The sequence below is a fragment of the Coenobita brevimanus genome, chromosome 100 (genome assembly GCF_032717465.1).
Source record: "Coenobita brevimanus isolate Jiangsu-jjx chromosome 100, ASM3271746v2, whole genome shotgun sequence".
NCBI classification, from domain to species: Eukaryota; Metazoa; Arthropoda; class Malacostraca; order Decapoda; family Coenobitidae; genus Coenobita; species Coenobita brevimanus.
The window spans coordinates 3,205,314-3,217,924 of NC_137053.1; positions in this window are offsets into that span (position 1 = coordinate 3,205,314).

The window sequence follows — 12,611 nt, forward strand, 5'->3', positions numbered from 1 at the left end:
ATCGTCTGGTGGCAGGAAAGGTAGAGAAAGTGCGTCATCGTACTGGAGGACTTGACCCCTTCACTCCATGGCATATTTCACGTTGTTCGTCCTACTTCTCACGATTATGTTATGTGAATGTTTATTATTATCTTTTTTTTTTTTAGAGAGGTTGGATGCGGCCTTCATTAACCTCTTTAGTAAAAGAAATGTTTCCCGAGTTGAAGAACATCGTCTGGAAGGTGTTTTTGTTCTTGTCGTTTGTAGTAGTAGTAGTTGTTGTTGTTGTTGTTTGTTGTTGTTGCTGTTGTTCTTCTTCTTTAACCCTGTTCTGTGTGGCCGAGCAGTCCCGTAGACCACAGTATGCAACCACACCTGGGACCGTCCTGCCTGGTACAGTACAGTACATTCACCGTGTACAAAACTGGTGCCACTTTGTAGAAGACAGAGCCTCGTCGAAGTCGTACCAGTGTCCTTCCACACGGAGAGGTGCAAGGAAATCTGAGGAGGTTTGTATAGGGTGGACGCCGCAGCTTCTTCCCTCGACACAGGATGCGCAGTAGCACCTGTCGGCTCCTCGTCTAGAAGGAACAAGAATAAAGTAATAGGATGTCATGGGGTTCAAGGTGTTAAAATGGCATGTTTTCTCCCAGTTCTGTGTATCGATGTGCTGAGTCAATATCGAGCCCTTGAAGAAATAAGAACAGTAATAACACGCTTTGAAACTAACACACTTTCCAGAATCAATGCATGTGTAAATACCGCAGAATTTTTAGCGTGAAAAAAGGAACACTTGAGTAGTATAATTCCGTCTATTTTGTTTTTATTTCTTTCTCCTTTTATTTACTTATTTCACATTCGGTGGACCTGATATTATGTCCTTTTTTCAACACTATAGTCAAGATAGGATGGTATATAATGTCCAAAATTTTTCAGACTTCCATTCTTTTTTTTTTTTTTTTAGATATATAACTCCTTCAATCCAATGACGTGTTTTGGGTTTAATTCATGCCACCTCCAGACGGTTTTATGTAGGTAAAGGGGTGTTTTTCGAACTGGAGGGGTACAGTAGGCCACAAACAAATCACCCCCATGTCGCCCTGTCCCCTGCCATTTAGCTCACCCCCCCCCCCGTCTCTCATATACTTCTCCACTCGATCCCTACATCTCATCCTCGGTCTTCCCCTCCCAGAACCAGTAAATAAAGCAGAAAATGTCTAAACAGAAATAAAGCAACCAATCTTTACAAATATAAGTCATGTAAAAACTGACACACACATCAAAATTTTTTTTCATCTCACTTTCGTAAGCTTCATGGATCGAAAACAAGACCGGGTTTCAAATGCCGTCGAAACCAAAGCAAAGGCCAATAATTCTCTCACTCTCTCACTCTCTCTCTCTCTCTCTCTCTCTCTCTCTCTCTCTCTCTCTCTCTCTCACTGGAAGACAAAACTCTGGCTATAAATATGTTTGGAAGTGAAAGCCCCTGGACATCTGCTGGGATCCCTCGCCAGGCGCTGAGGATCTGCATGGCATCTGCAGGTGAGCAATGGAAAGAAGGATATGCAATACTCAAAATGCAGAGAGAGAGAGAGAGAGAGAGAGAGCGGGATGGTAAGAGAGGGAGGGAGAATTAACGAGACGGGGAATATAAAGGAAAGTTTTGTGAACCTTAACAAGGGATAGATAGACAGGCAGCTTGACAGACGCGCGCGCACGCGCACAACACACACACACACACACACACACACACACACACACACACACACACACACACACACACACACACACACACACACACACACACACACACACACACACACACACACACACACACACACACACACACACACACACACACACACACACACACACACACACACACACACACACACAAAACCACTTTCACGGTGGGGGAAGAGGAAGTCAGGAAGAAGGAAGTAGCGAATGAAAAACGGGACGGAGAAGTCAAAAGCCTGCAACTGGAGGAAGAAGAGGAGGAGGAGGGAGGGGAAACTGATAAGAAGAGGAGTAGTAGAGGACCGATAACGAGAGAGAGAGAGAGAGAGAGGCAAGCAGAAGTATGTCAACAATGCAGCAATATCAGTGTCCACATTTGTCGTCCTCTCGTACATCTGTGTCCTACGATCCCACTTCGGGGCTCGGGGTGTGGGTGTGGGTGTGGGTGTAGGATGAGTGTAGATGGAGATAAGGTTGTGGGTGTGGATGTGAGTATGGATGTGTGGGAGTGGTGTGGGGAAGGTCTAGGTATGGATGTGGGTGGGGATGCTGTGTATGTGGGTGTGATGTGGTATGGGTAAGGGTGTCAGTGTGTGTGTGTGTGTGTGTGTGTGTGTGTGTGTAAGAGAGAGAGAGGTGGACGCGAACGAGTGTGGATGTGGGTGAGGGTGTGGTATGCTTATGGGTATAATTTGTTACGGGTGAGGGTGTGGATGTGAGTGTGGGTGTGGGTGCGATGTGGGGCGGGTAGGGTGAGGGTGTAGGTTAGAGTGAGGATGTGATATTGGGAAGGGTGTAAGCATGGGAGAGTGTAAGGGTGTGGATATCAGTGTGAGAATGATGTTAAAATTGGATTAGGGTGTGGGTAGATGAGGGGGTAAATGTGGGTGTGGTGTGCTATGGAACAGGCGAATGTGGGTGTGGATGTGGCGTGGTGGTAGAGGTGAGAATTAATAAGTAAATGAGTGTGATGTGGAGCGGGCCTAGGTGTGGATACGGTTGGGGGTGCGGATGTGGTGTGTATGTGGGTAGCTACGAGTGAGTATGTGCATGCAAGTGTGGGCGAGAGTGAAGTTATGAATGAAAGGGTAGTGAAAATGACTGTGAATGTGAGTATAAATGTGGGTGTGAGCCGTGAGTACGTGTGTGGGTGAGAGAGTAAATGTGGGTGTGACTACAGAACGTGTGAGATTGTGGGGGAGGAACTGGAGGTGGGAATGGCCGTGATTGTGGGAGTGGGCAAGAGTAAGAAAATAAATTCCAACTTTATATAAGGGAGACTCATTTAATTTTATCGATCACATCATTGGTAAGAAAATTGTGAGGGTGGGAGGGGATACTGTTTTTTTTTTTTTTTAGACACCGTGGAGTTTGTAGGTCAGTGTGACAGAGAGGCAGCAGGAAGCAAAAGGAAACCTGAAGTGTGGCGTGGGTGAATGTACAAGCAATCGGTTTGTCTGGCAAGGCGTTGGGGTGAATGCACGACTATCAGATGCAAGGAAAAAAATAAAACACCCCTTAAAAACGAAAACAGAGAAGAAAAAAAGAAAGAAAAAGAAATGGATGACAGTGACAGCCCCTCTCGTTTTACCCCCTTCGCGTTGCAGGGACGAGAGAGAGGAGTATTGATGTTTAGTATCATTAAAGGTAAACGGCCAACATACTTTCCTTGGTGGTATTAAATGTTCAAAAAATAAAAATTCAGTCACGTCTTAGGGCGCGTCCGCACCAAATGTTTGCTGGTGCGGGCGGGAGTTTTGAATCACTGCAACCCGTTCAAGTGGTCCCGCTGTGGATGCGGCCTTGGGGATCGAACCTATACGGGGCCGTCACTCCGACATGGACGTTCTAACCTCAGTGCCACCACGTAAACAAACATAAGGACACGAATTATTGAAGCACCTAACGCAAACTAGACCCAGTACCTTGCAAAAATGTCCAATGCCCTAATAATATCACAGAAGAGTTTGAAGAATGACTGCAGAAGAATGCGTGATCAAAAACAATGACAGAGAGCAACAAGGCACGAAAGCACGTTCAAAAAGTGTCATAGTGCCTCGTACATAAAACAACTTCGAGAGCGGCGCTAAAAAAAATAAAAAAAAAAATGCCGTATCAATATAGGTGTTGTAAAAAATTACCATAGAAGAAAAAAGAATTAGAGATCAACAGCAATGACAGAGAGCAACTAGACACGCAAGCACTTAGCTTAAAAAAAATAAAAAAAAGTTGCGTCGTAAATCAGAGAGTTTTTGAGGTGGTATTAATAAATATTTCAGGACCTTTTTAACACCAAAGTTGGGGGAATGACCAGAAAAATACGTGTTACAGATCAACACCAGTGACAGAGGGGAACAGGACACGCAAGCAACTCAAAAAAAATCCCTCCGTGCGTCACAGATTAGAATGCTTTGAGAATGGTGTTTATAAGAGGCGAATGACCTTCCCCTGCACACTCCCACAGTTACCCTCCATCTCCCTTACCGGCCCGGAGACACGAACTGCATGGTTGGCAACTGGAAGAAGCTATATGCAATAAAAATGAAGTATGAGAAGAGGGGGGGAAGGGGAGGAGGAAGGAGAGAGGTGGGTAGGATGACGAGAAGGAGAGGGAGGGGGGAAAGGAAGGAAAGGGATAGGGAGGATGACAAGAAGGGTAAGGAGAGGGGAAGGAAAGGAGAGGGGGGTGGGGAGAATGATAAGAGGGAGGGGAAGGGGGAAAGGAATGAGAGGAGCGGTAGGGAAAGATGAGAAGAGGGAGAGGGAGGGAGGATGGGGGGAAAGGTAGGGAAGGAGGTATGAGGAGATGAAAAGAGGGAAGAGGACGGGAGGATGGGAGAATGGAAGGAGAGGAGGATTGGGAAAAGACAAGAAGAGGAAGGAGGAGGGAGGATGGGGGAAAGGTAAGGAAGGAAGTATGGGGAAATGAGAAGAGGGGAGAGGGGAACAGAAAAGGGGGAAAAGGAAGTTGGGGATTGGTGGGAAAGATGAGAAGAGGGAGGGTGGGGGGAGGAAGGAAGGAGAAGAGGGGTGGAGAAGATGGGAAGAGGGGGCGGGAAGGAAAGAGAGGAGGATGGGATAGATGAAAAGAAGGGGAGGAAGGGGGAGGGGAAGGATAAGGGGAAAGACGAGCGGTTTGATCCTGTGTGGGAGTCGAGAAGTGCAGGTGGATGCAGTGCGAGGTACACTAAGGTATTGTCATGAGTGCAGGAGGATCGGTGAAGAGGGACGAGGTAAAATTATGAAGGGTAGTGAAAAAGGAGGGAGGGAGGGTAAAATGTGGGTGGAAGGGGGGCATTATATTTTCATGACTGTGTGGGAGGGAGGGGGTGGCAGGGGGAGAGACGTAAGGGATAAATGTGGAAGGGAGAGGGTCGACTGAATGATGGGGTGACTGACAAATGTAGGGGAAGATGAATTTAACAAGAGGCATAGCTGAATGGAAGAAAAGAAATATTATACTGGAGGAGTCGGGGGGGGGGGGGGCTGAAGGCAGGGGAGGGGGGGTTAGAGGTTTGTGGGTTTGAGTGAAATTTGTGGAAGAAATTTGTGAAGTATGAGTGGATAGAATTTAATAACACAAAGAGGGTAGCTGGTTGTTTCGTACCCACCTCAATTCGTAACAAGCCGTTTTGTAACCATTTCGTATTTCATGCCTGTGTCGTTTGGTACCCGCATCATTCGTAACTGAAACGTTTCTTGCCAAACTTAACACTAGCGGTAAATAAGTATCCTGAAATAAGGCTTTGACATGGTTACCCCAGCATGATAAACCAAACTCCCATTCTGCACCTTCATCAGATAGTAAGTGGTGGTGACCCTCATCCACTTCCTTGGTGTAGTGCTGCCTACTTATTCCTTCACGTTTATTATTCTTTTTCTGTGTCTGCCCTCCTCTATTAACCCAACCCCCACACTGTTCCCCGCGCCTTCTTGTGGCGAGACACTGCCATAGGGAAGCATCACATCGGTTCACTGCACGAGACGGAACTGCAAGGGTGATTGCATGCCTGCGGTTGATGTGTCTGCTCAGGCAGAGAGACCTGGGTTACTTCAACAACAACAACAGCAACACCCTCATCAACTTGCTACAACTCGAAATCCAAGCTTGCCTGCACAATGTTAGAAAGAATAATGCTCAGAGACAAGCCTATCGAACAATGCAAGGGAAGTAATTAAGCATCTGAGATTATTTCGAAGCGAGCAGTAAGACTACGTCCCAGGTGCTGCCACCTTGCAGACGGAAGTGAAGTAATTTATTATTTTTTCTTGACTGTGAATTATATTTTTATTCTGTTACAAAATGTGTATGTGTTGATTAAATTTTTAAATTAAGCTTTAAGCTGGCAACAAATGAAACTTTACGACATAATGTTTCAGTTTAAATGCAAAACAATTACCGATATCTGTTTTGTTATAATCAACAGTGCTTCCTGCACAAATAATTGAGTATTTATAATGCACAGGTTAGGAAATGAACTGGTTACGGAAATGGGTACAAAATGACATTGGTGCGAATAGGCGTAGTTACGATACGCCTTTGTACGAAATGACACGGGAAGAATCGGCTAAAGCAGAAATGGTGGCGGCTTAGAGTCAGTACCTATCGACCACACGAAGGGTCATATACACAAATAATCCATTCTAAGGGCCAGTCTTACCCTAGAATACGACACGCAACCATCGAATATACAGCCAGGTCCCTAAATAAAATACTGGGGCGAACAAGGTGAAAATGAGGCCAGTTTGGGGAGAGGATAGGGTAAAGAGAGGGCAAGGGGAGTGGGGAAAGGGGGAGTACACTGAAGGGGGAGAGGAGCAGAGGGAGGAGGAGGGGAGGAAAACGCTAGAAGGGGAGGGGAGTGAGGGGAAAAGCAATTTGAAGTTTTCTCTATCATGATGTACTATTTTCTCATTCATTCACTGTCTCTTCATGACCAAAACTCTTCTCTTCCCACTAACCGCCCTAAGAGAGAGAGCGAGAGAGAAAGTAACCACATTATATCGACGATCTAGCTTCAGTTTTATCTGTTCTATCTCCAGACATTTTTTTTTTTTCGACTTCAGAGAGATTTTCCGAATTCTTGGGGTTGACAATTATCGCTCTCACATACTCCTTCCTGGTTAAAAAAAAAAAAAAAAAAAAAAAAAAGAAGAAGAAGAAGAAGAAAGAAAGAAAGAAAGAAAAAGGAAGTATATATATCGTCTGAAGATACAAAAAAAAAAGATAATAAGAAATACCTCAGTTTTTTCAAGAGATTAAGGGAGTTTTACGTGGCCTGATATAGTTTATTCACCTTAACGTGGCTCAAATTTTCACTGGCCTGATATAGTTTATTCACCTTAACGTGGCTCAAATTTTCACTGGCGGAAAAAGACAATGCTACGGCTCTACCTCCTTTCCATAGAGTTTCTTCGTGACTAGCATCATATTCGAGTGTTAGTCTACTGTTACACCTCAGCACTGAAGATGGAGAGATGGCAATTTTACGCCAATAGAGAGAATAATGGTAGGGAAGGGAAGAAGGCAAGGAAGGAAAGGAGGGAGGAAGGGAGAGTAGTTTGGGGAGCTGTGACGGAGTGGGGAGGTAGGAGGGGAGGAGGGAAGGGAGAGAATGCGGATGTGAATGAAAATGGTGGAAAATATCAGCTGAAATGTGTGTGTGTGTGTGTGTGTGTGTGTGTGTGTGTGTGTGTGTGTGTGTGTATTGTTTAGCTAATACAGTTTTAATTAGTAAAATAATTATAATTTTAGAGATCCTAACTAGATCAAAAGGTCGTGACTTCGAACACTGAGAGGTATAAAAAAAAATAGTGATGATGATGATGATGATATAAACAGCAATGCTAATAAATGTGGCAAAAATAGACACAGGAATTATTAACGAAAAACAACAACAATAACAATAATAATAATAATAATGATGATGATGATGATGGTAATGGTGATGATGATGGTGATGATAAAAATAATAATAATAAGAATAATACGAATAATAATAATAATAGTAATAATAATAATAATAAAACAACCAACCCCTCCGTCTTCCATCCCCTTAGTTTTCCATCCTCACTCCCCACCTTCCCCTCCCCACTCCCCACCTTCCCCTCCCCACTCCCAGCCATCCCATCCTCACTGTCCCCCCCTTCTTCCCTTACCATATCGCTCTCCCTGCCAGCCACCTCTCCCGCCAAACTCCCATTCCTCTTCACTTTACTGCTCCCCGCTCACGTCTCCCCTCCTCTCCTCTCCCCTCTCCCCTTCCCTCCTGCTGCTTCCCTTCCCCCATCAGCACTTCCCGGAACCTGTGCCAATGTCCCCTGTCACTAGTTATTCACTTACACCCCCGTTTAGCGACGCTTTGCTGGAATTACCCTCACATCCTCTGACTCACCCGCGCTTCCAACCACCTAACGACGCAGTTGACCCGGGATTACAGACAGATGGTTAACCCTTGAGAGGTCGGGGTCCTCGCTTGTATATTGCACCATCCGTATAAATAAATCTGAAATCGCAGTGGAGTAAGCCCCCCAACCTGGCTTTCGAAAATCTTTACTGCGGGACAGACGGACAGCGCGGTTCCTAATGATGCTCGCGTGTTATTTTCGAGGTCATATTTAGCTCTGGAAATTAGCTACCTGGTCATATCGTTGCCATGGTTACCTGTGGACGGGAAGTGGACGGAAATAAGCCTGGGGAAGGACACTCGGAAGGTCCCTCCACCACTTCCTCCACCATTTCCTCCACCACTAACTCTCCATTACTCCTCCATTAACTCTCCATTACTCCATCACTTCCTCCACCATTAACATTCCATTACTCCACCACTTCCTCCACCACTAACTCTCCATTACTCCACCACTTCCTCCACCACTAACTCTCAATTATTCCACCGCTTCCTCCACCACTAACTCCATTACTCCACCACTTCCTCCACCACTAACTCTCCATTACTCCACCACCTCCTCCACCACTAACTCTCCATTACTGACTGCGCTGATACTGGAAGCTGGTTATACATTTCACACCTAGATTCCGCGAAAAGGGTGATTGGACTCTGTCACCACACACACACACACACACACACACACACACACACACACACACACACACACACACACACACACACACACACACACACACACACACACACACACACAATTATCACCACAGTGCCCAGTCAAATGAGCCATAAATCTGTGTTCACTCGTCATTCAGGCTTTCGATTATCTGGGGTCCAAATCAATCACACGTTCCACGCGAAAATGTCCTTCATAGCACCTGTGGAATCTCTCTCTCTCTCTCTCTCTCTCTCTCTCTCTCTCTCTCTCTCTCTCTCTCTCTCTCTCTCTCTCTCTCCCCCAGTATAGCTTGTGTTTAAAGGTCCCTGACGCAGTTACACCTGTGAAGAGAGAGAGAGAGAGAGAGAGAGAGAGAGACCAACACTTCAGAGAATCAGGGAAGCGGGTCGAGTGTGTTTGCGTGCAGTTCGTGCACGTGTGTGTATGTCGGGAGTGTGAATACTTGGTGAGTGGGTCTGTGTCGTGGGTGGTTAGGAACTGTGTGTGTGTGTGTGTGTGTGTGTGTGTGTGTGTGTGTGTGTGTGTGTGTGTGAGAGAGAGAGAGAGAGAAGGGGGGGAAAGAGAAAATGGAAAATAAAATCTGGCAGTCAGTCAAGCCATCACAAAAGATCACCTAATTAAAGGAGGTAAAGAGAAAACAGAAGACCACAACAGAGAGAGAGAGAGAGAGAGAGAGAGAGAGAGAAAGGAGGGGTGGGAGATGGAGGGAGAAGAAGGAGGGGCTAAGGAGACGAAACATAGATAAACATTGCTAACATTACCAAGGGAATGCTGGATGATCTCCGTGAAGTCTCTAACTCCCACAAAGGTGATTGTCCCCATCCCTCCTCATAAAAGTGGGTAAACTCTACGGATTTTTGTTGCCACATTTCACTATCTATGTGTATTCGTAGTGTTTGACTTTTGGCTCCATGAATCCCTCAAAATGAATTCAGTTAAAATAATGGGAAAGGCGTCTTGAGGTATTTATCCAAGGAGCATATGTACCAAGTTTGAAGTGAACTGGTGAAGAAGGAATGGTAGTGGTAGAAAGACATTAAAGAAGATCAAATACAGTTTGGCCTCCACCAGTGTGAAAATCAAGTAATCTATTCCATATGTCTGTCATCCACTTTTTCATTGCCCAGTCAGGAGCGTAGGGGTCTGTGGCAAGATTATTTATTCCAGATATGTAAGGCATGAGAGACCAGTAGCTCGCCCCAGAGTGGTACTGCGAACACTAAACCCCAGCCACCCATCGGATGTAAAAACGTACTCGGTTGGAGCGCCGTAATCCACTAGGCCATCAGTCGTTCATTTGCGTAGCGATAAATGGTTTCCTAGAATAACCTGAAGATAGTACTACATCAGATGAGTGGATGATGGACCAGCAACTCTGATAAAAGAAAATGAAGTAAAATAACAAGACATAAGGACATGACCAAGGTGAGAGGACGAGGGGGCAAAGAACTCACCCCTCGCCCCACAAATTGGCCTGAAAAATCTAATGGTCGGGGAGAAAAAAAAAAAAAAAAAAAAAAATGGCTTCCTCCTTTCTTCCCCTCCAGGTTCCTCTCCCCTTCCTTTCCTGTCCCCTCCTCTCCTTGCTCTTTCCCTTTCCATGCTCTCCTCTCTTTCCTCTTCCCTCCCCCTTCCTCTCCTTTGCCTCTCCTCTTCCCTCCTTACCCATTCCTCTCCCCTTTCCTCCCCTTCCTTTACTCTCCCCTCCCCTCCCTGCCCTTTCCTCCTGTCCTTCCCTCCCTTTCCGCTCCTCTCCTCTCCCCTCCCGCCCCCTTCTCTCCCTGCCCTTTACTTCCCCCTTCTTTCTTTTCCCTTTCGACTCCTCTCCTCTCCCTTTCCTTTCCCCTCTCCTACTCTCCCTTTCCACTCCTTTTTCCCCTCCCTTTCACCTCCCCTTCCCCTCCTTTCTCATCGCGTTCAACTCCTCTGTTCTCCCTTTCCATTTCCCTCTCCTCCCTCCCTCTCCCCTCCCTTCCCCCTCTCTTTCCCCTCCCTTCTCCCTCCCTTTCCCCTCCCTTTCCCCTTCCTTTCCGCTCCACTTTCCCCTCCCTCTCCCCTCCCTCTCCCCTCTCACACCGGCAGTTCGCGATAGGATTAAATAGACGAGGTTTCTGTCAAGCTTATTGGCGGATTGTCTTATTGGTTCCGGGAGCTCAGTGGAGGAGAAGAGGAAAAATAAATGCACTTGGAGGAAAGAGGGAGGGAAGGAGGAAACGAGGAGAGGGGAAAAAATACGCGGGGTGAGGGAAGGAGGGGGAGAGGAGAGGAAGCTACGCAGAGGAGAGAGGGAGAAGACGAGGAAAGAAGGAAAAATTAAACTGCGCGAAGTAAGGAAAAAGGGAGGAAAAAAACAACTGCTTGGAGGAAAGGAAGGAAGGAAGAAAACGGGAAAGAGAACGAAAAAAGAAATTGAGAAAGAAAAAATAACCAGAGACAGAAAGGAAAAAAAATATATATGAGAAAAGAGGGGAGGAGGAAAACAAAACTGGATGGAGGAAAGTGACAAAAGGGGGAGGAAAAAGGGAAAAATAGATTGTGTGGAGGAAGAAGAGGAAAGTGAGAAAATAGGGAAGAGAAAGAAAATAAACTGAGCGAAAGGAGGGGAAAGTAAAAAAAAAAAAAAAAAAATAAGCAGATGAGAAAACGGGAGAAAATGAAAAACTGTGGAAGAGAGAAAAAAAAAGGGGGGGGGAAAGGAAGTAGAAGAGAAAAGAGAGACGGAAGAGGAGGGGGAAGAGGGTAGTTTTTCACTGTAGGAGGAAAAAAAAAAGCCTGCGTGAAGGGAAGGAAGAGGGAAGTAATGGAGGAAGAAGAGATGAAGGGAGGAAGAGAGTGTGAGGGAAGTGGAAGAGACTAGAAGAATGGAGGAGGAGGAAAGTGGATTTAAACGGGAAAAATAATTGCCAGAAGGGAAAGAGAAAAAAAGTGAGTGTGAAAGAAAGCAAGAATGTGGAAGAGAATAAGAGTGGAAGGAGGGAATGAGAGGGAAGTGGAAGAAACTAGAACGACGGAGGGGAGAGTAAGTGGATTTCAGGGAAGGGAAAAAATTAATTGCGAGAAAGGGAAGAAAGTGTGAGAACGCGGAAGAGACCTGTTGTGCAGCGAACCACCTGAATCCGGCCGTGTACCAGCCTGACTGTGCAGCTGCTGGGGGAGTATTTAGTAAGGATTTTGACTTGTTCAGAGGCTAATCTAGAAAGCATTCAGTGAGTGCATACCTCCGCCGACACCAATAGAATTTATCATTTTTTGTGGTAATTCCTCCTTCCTCCCAGACGAAGGCTTTTACGGTCTAAAATAGTCAATTAATTCTTTGGATTTAGTTTGCCCTGTTACTCAGTCTCAGAGAGCGCATACCTCCTCCAACGCCGATAAAGTGTGTGATTTGGGATCCGTATTCACCTCGGAATCTAATAAACTCTTCCTTGACCCACCGTCCCCCTACCCACCGGATTATATTGAAATCTCACAACAATGTCTTGAGTTATCTTGTACAAACAGACACGGGTGAATTCATAGCTTCCGTCTAACATCGTTGACGGGGGTAACTAATCTACCTAACTGATACTGTCACAGATTGTTTTGGCTTTCATACGTTTGCACTTTACTATCCACTCTGACATGATGGTGAAGCGATTGGTGGCTGTGTGGTTGAAGACAAGCGTATATACAAGCAGCCTCGAGCACAGCAAACCTAGGAAAGTTTATAAATATGTCCCCTTGAGTCTGCTTACGAGGGAGATTCGCTGTGTTTAAGATATGTTAATGTATACTGGAGCAGCCTCGTGTTTGGGCAGGAATACCACAGT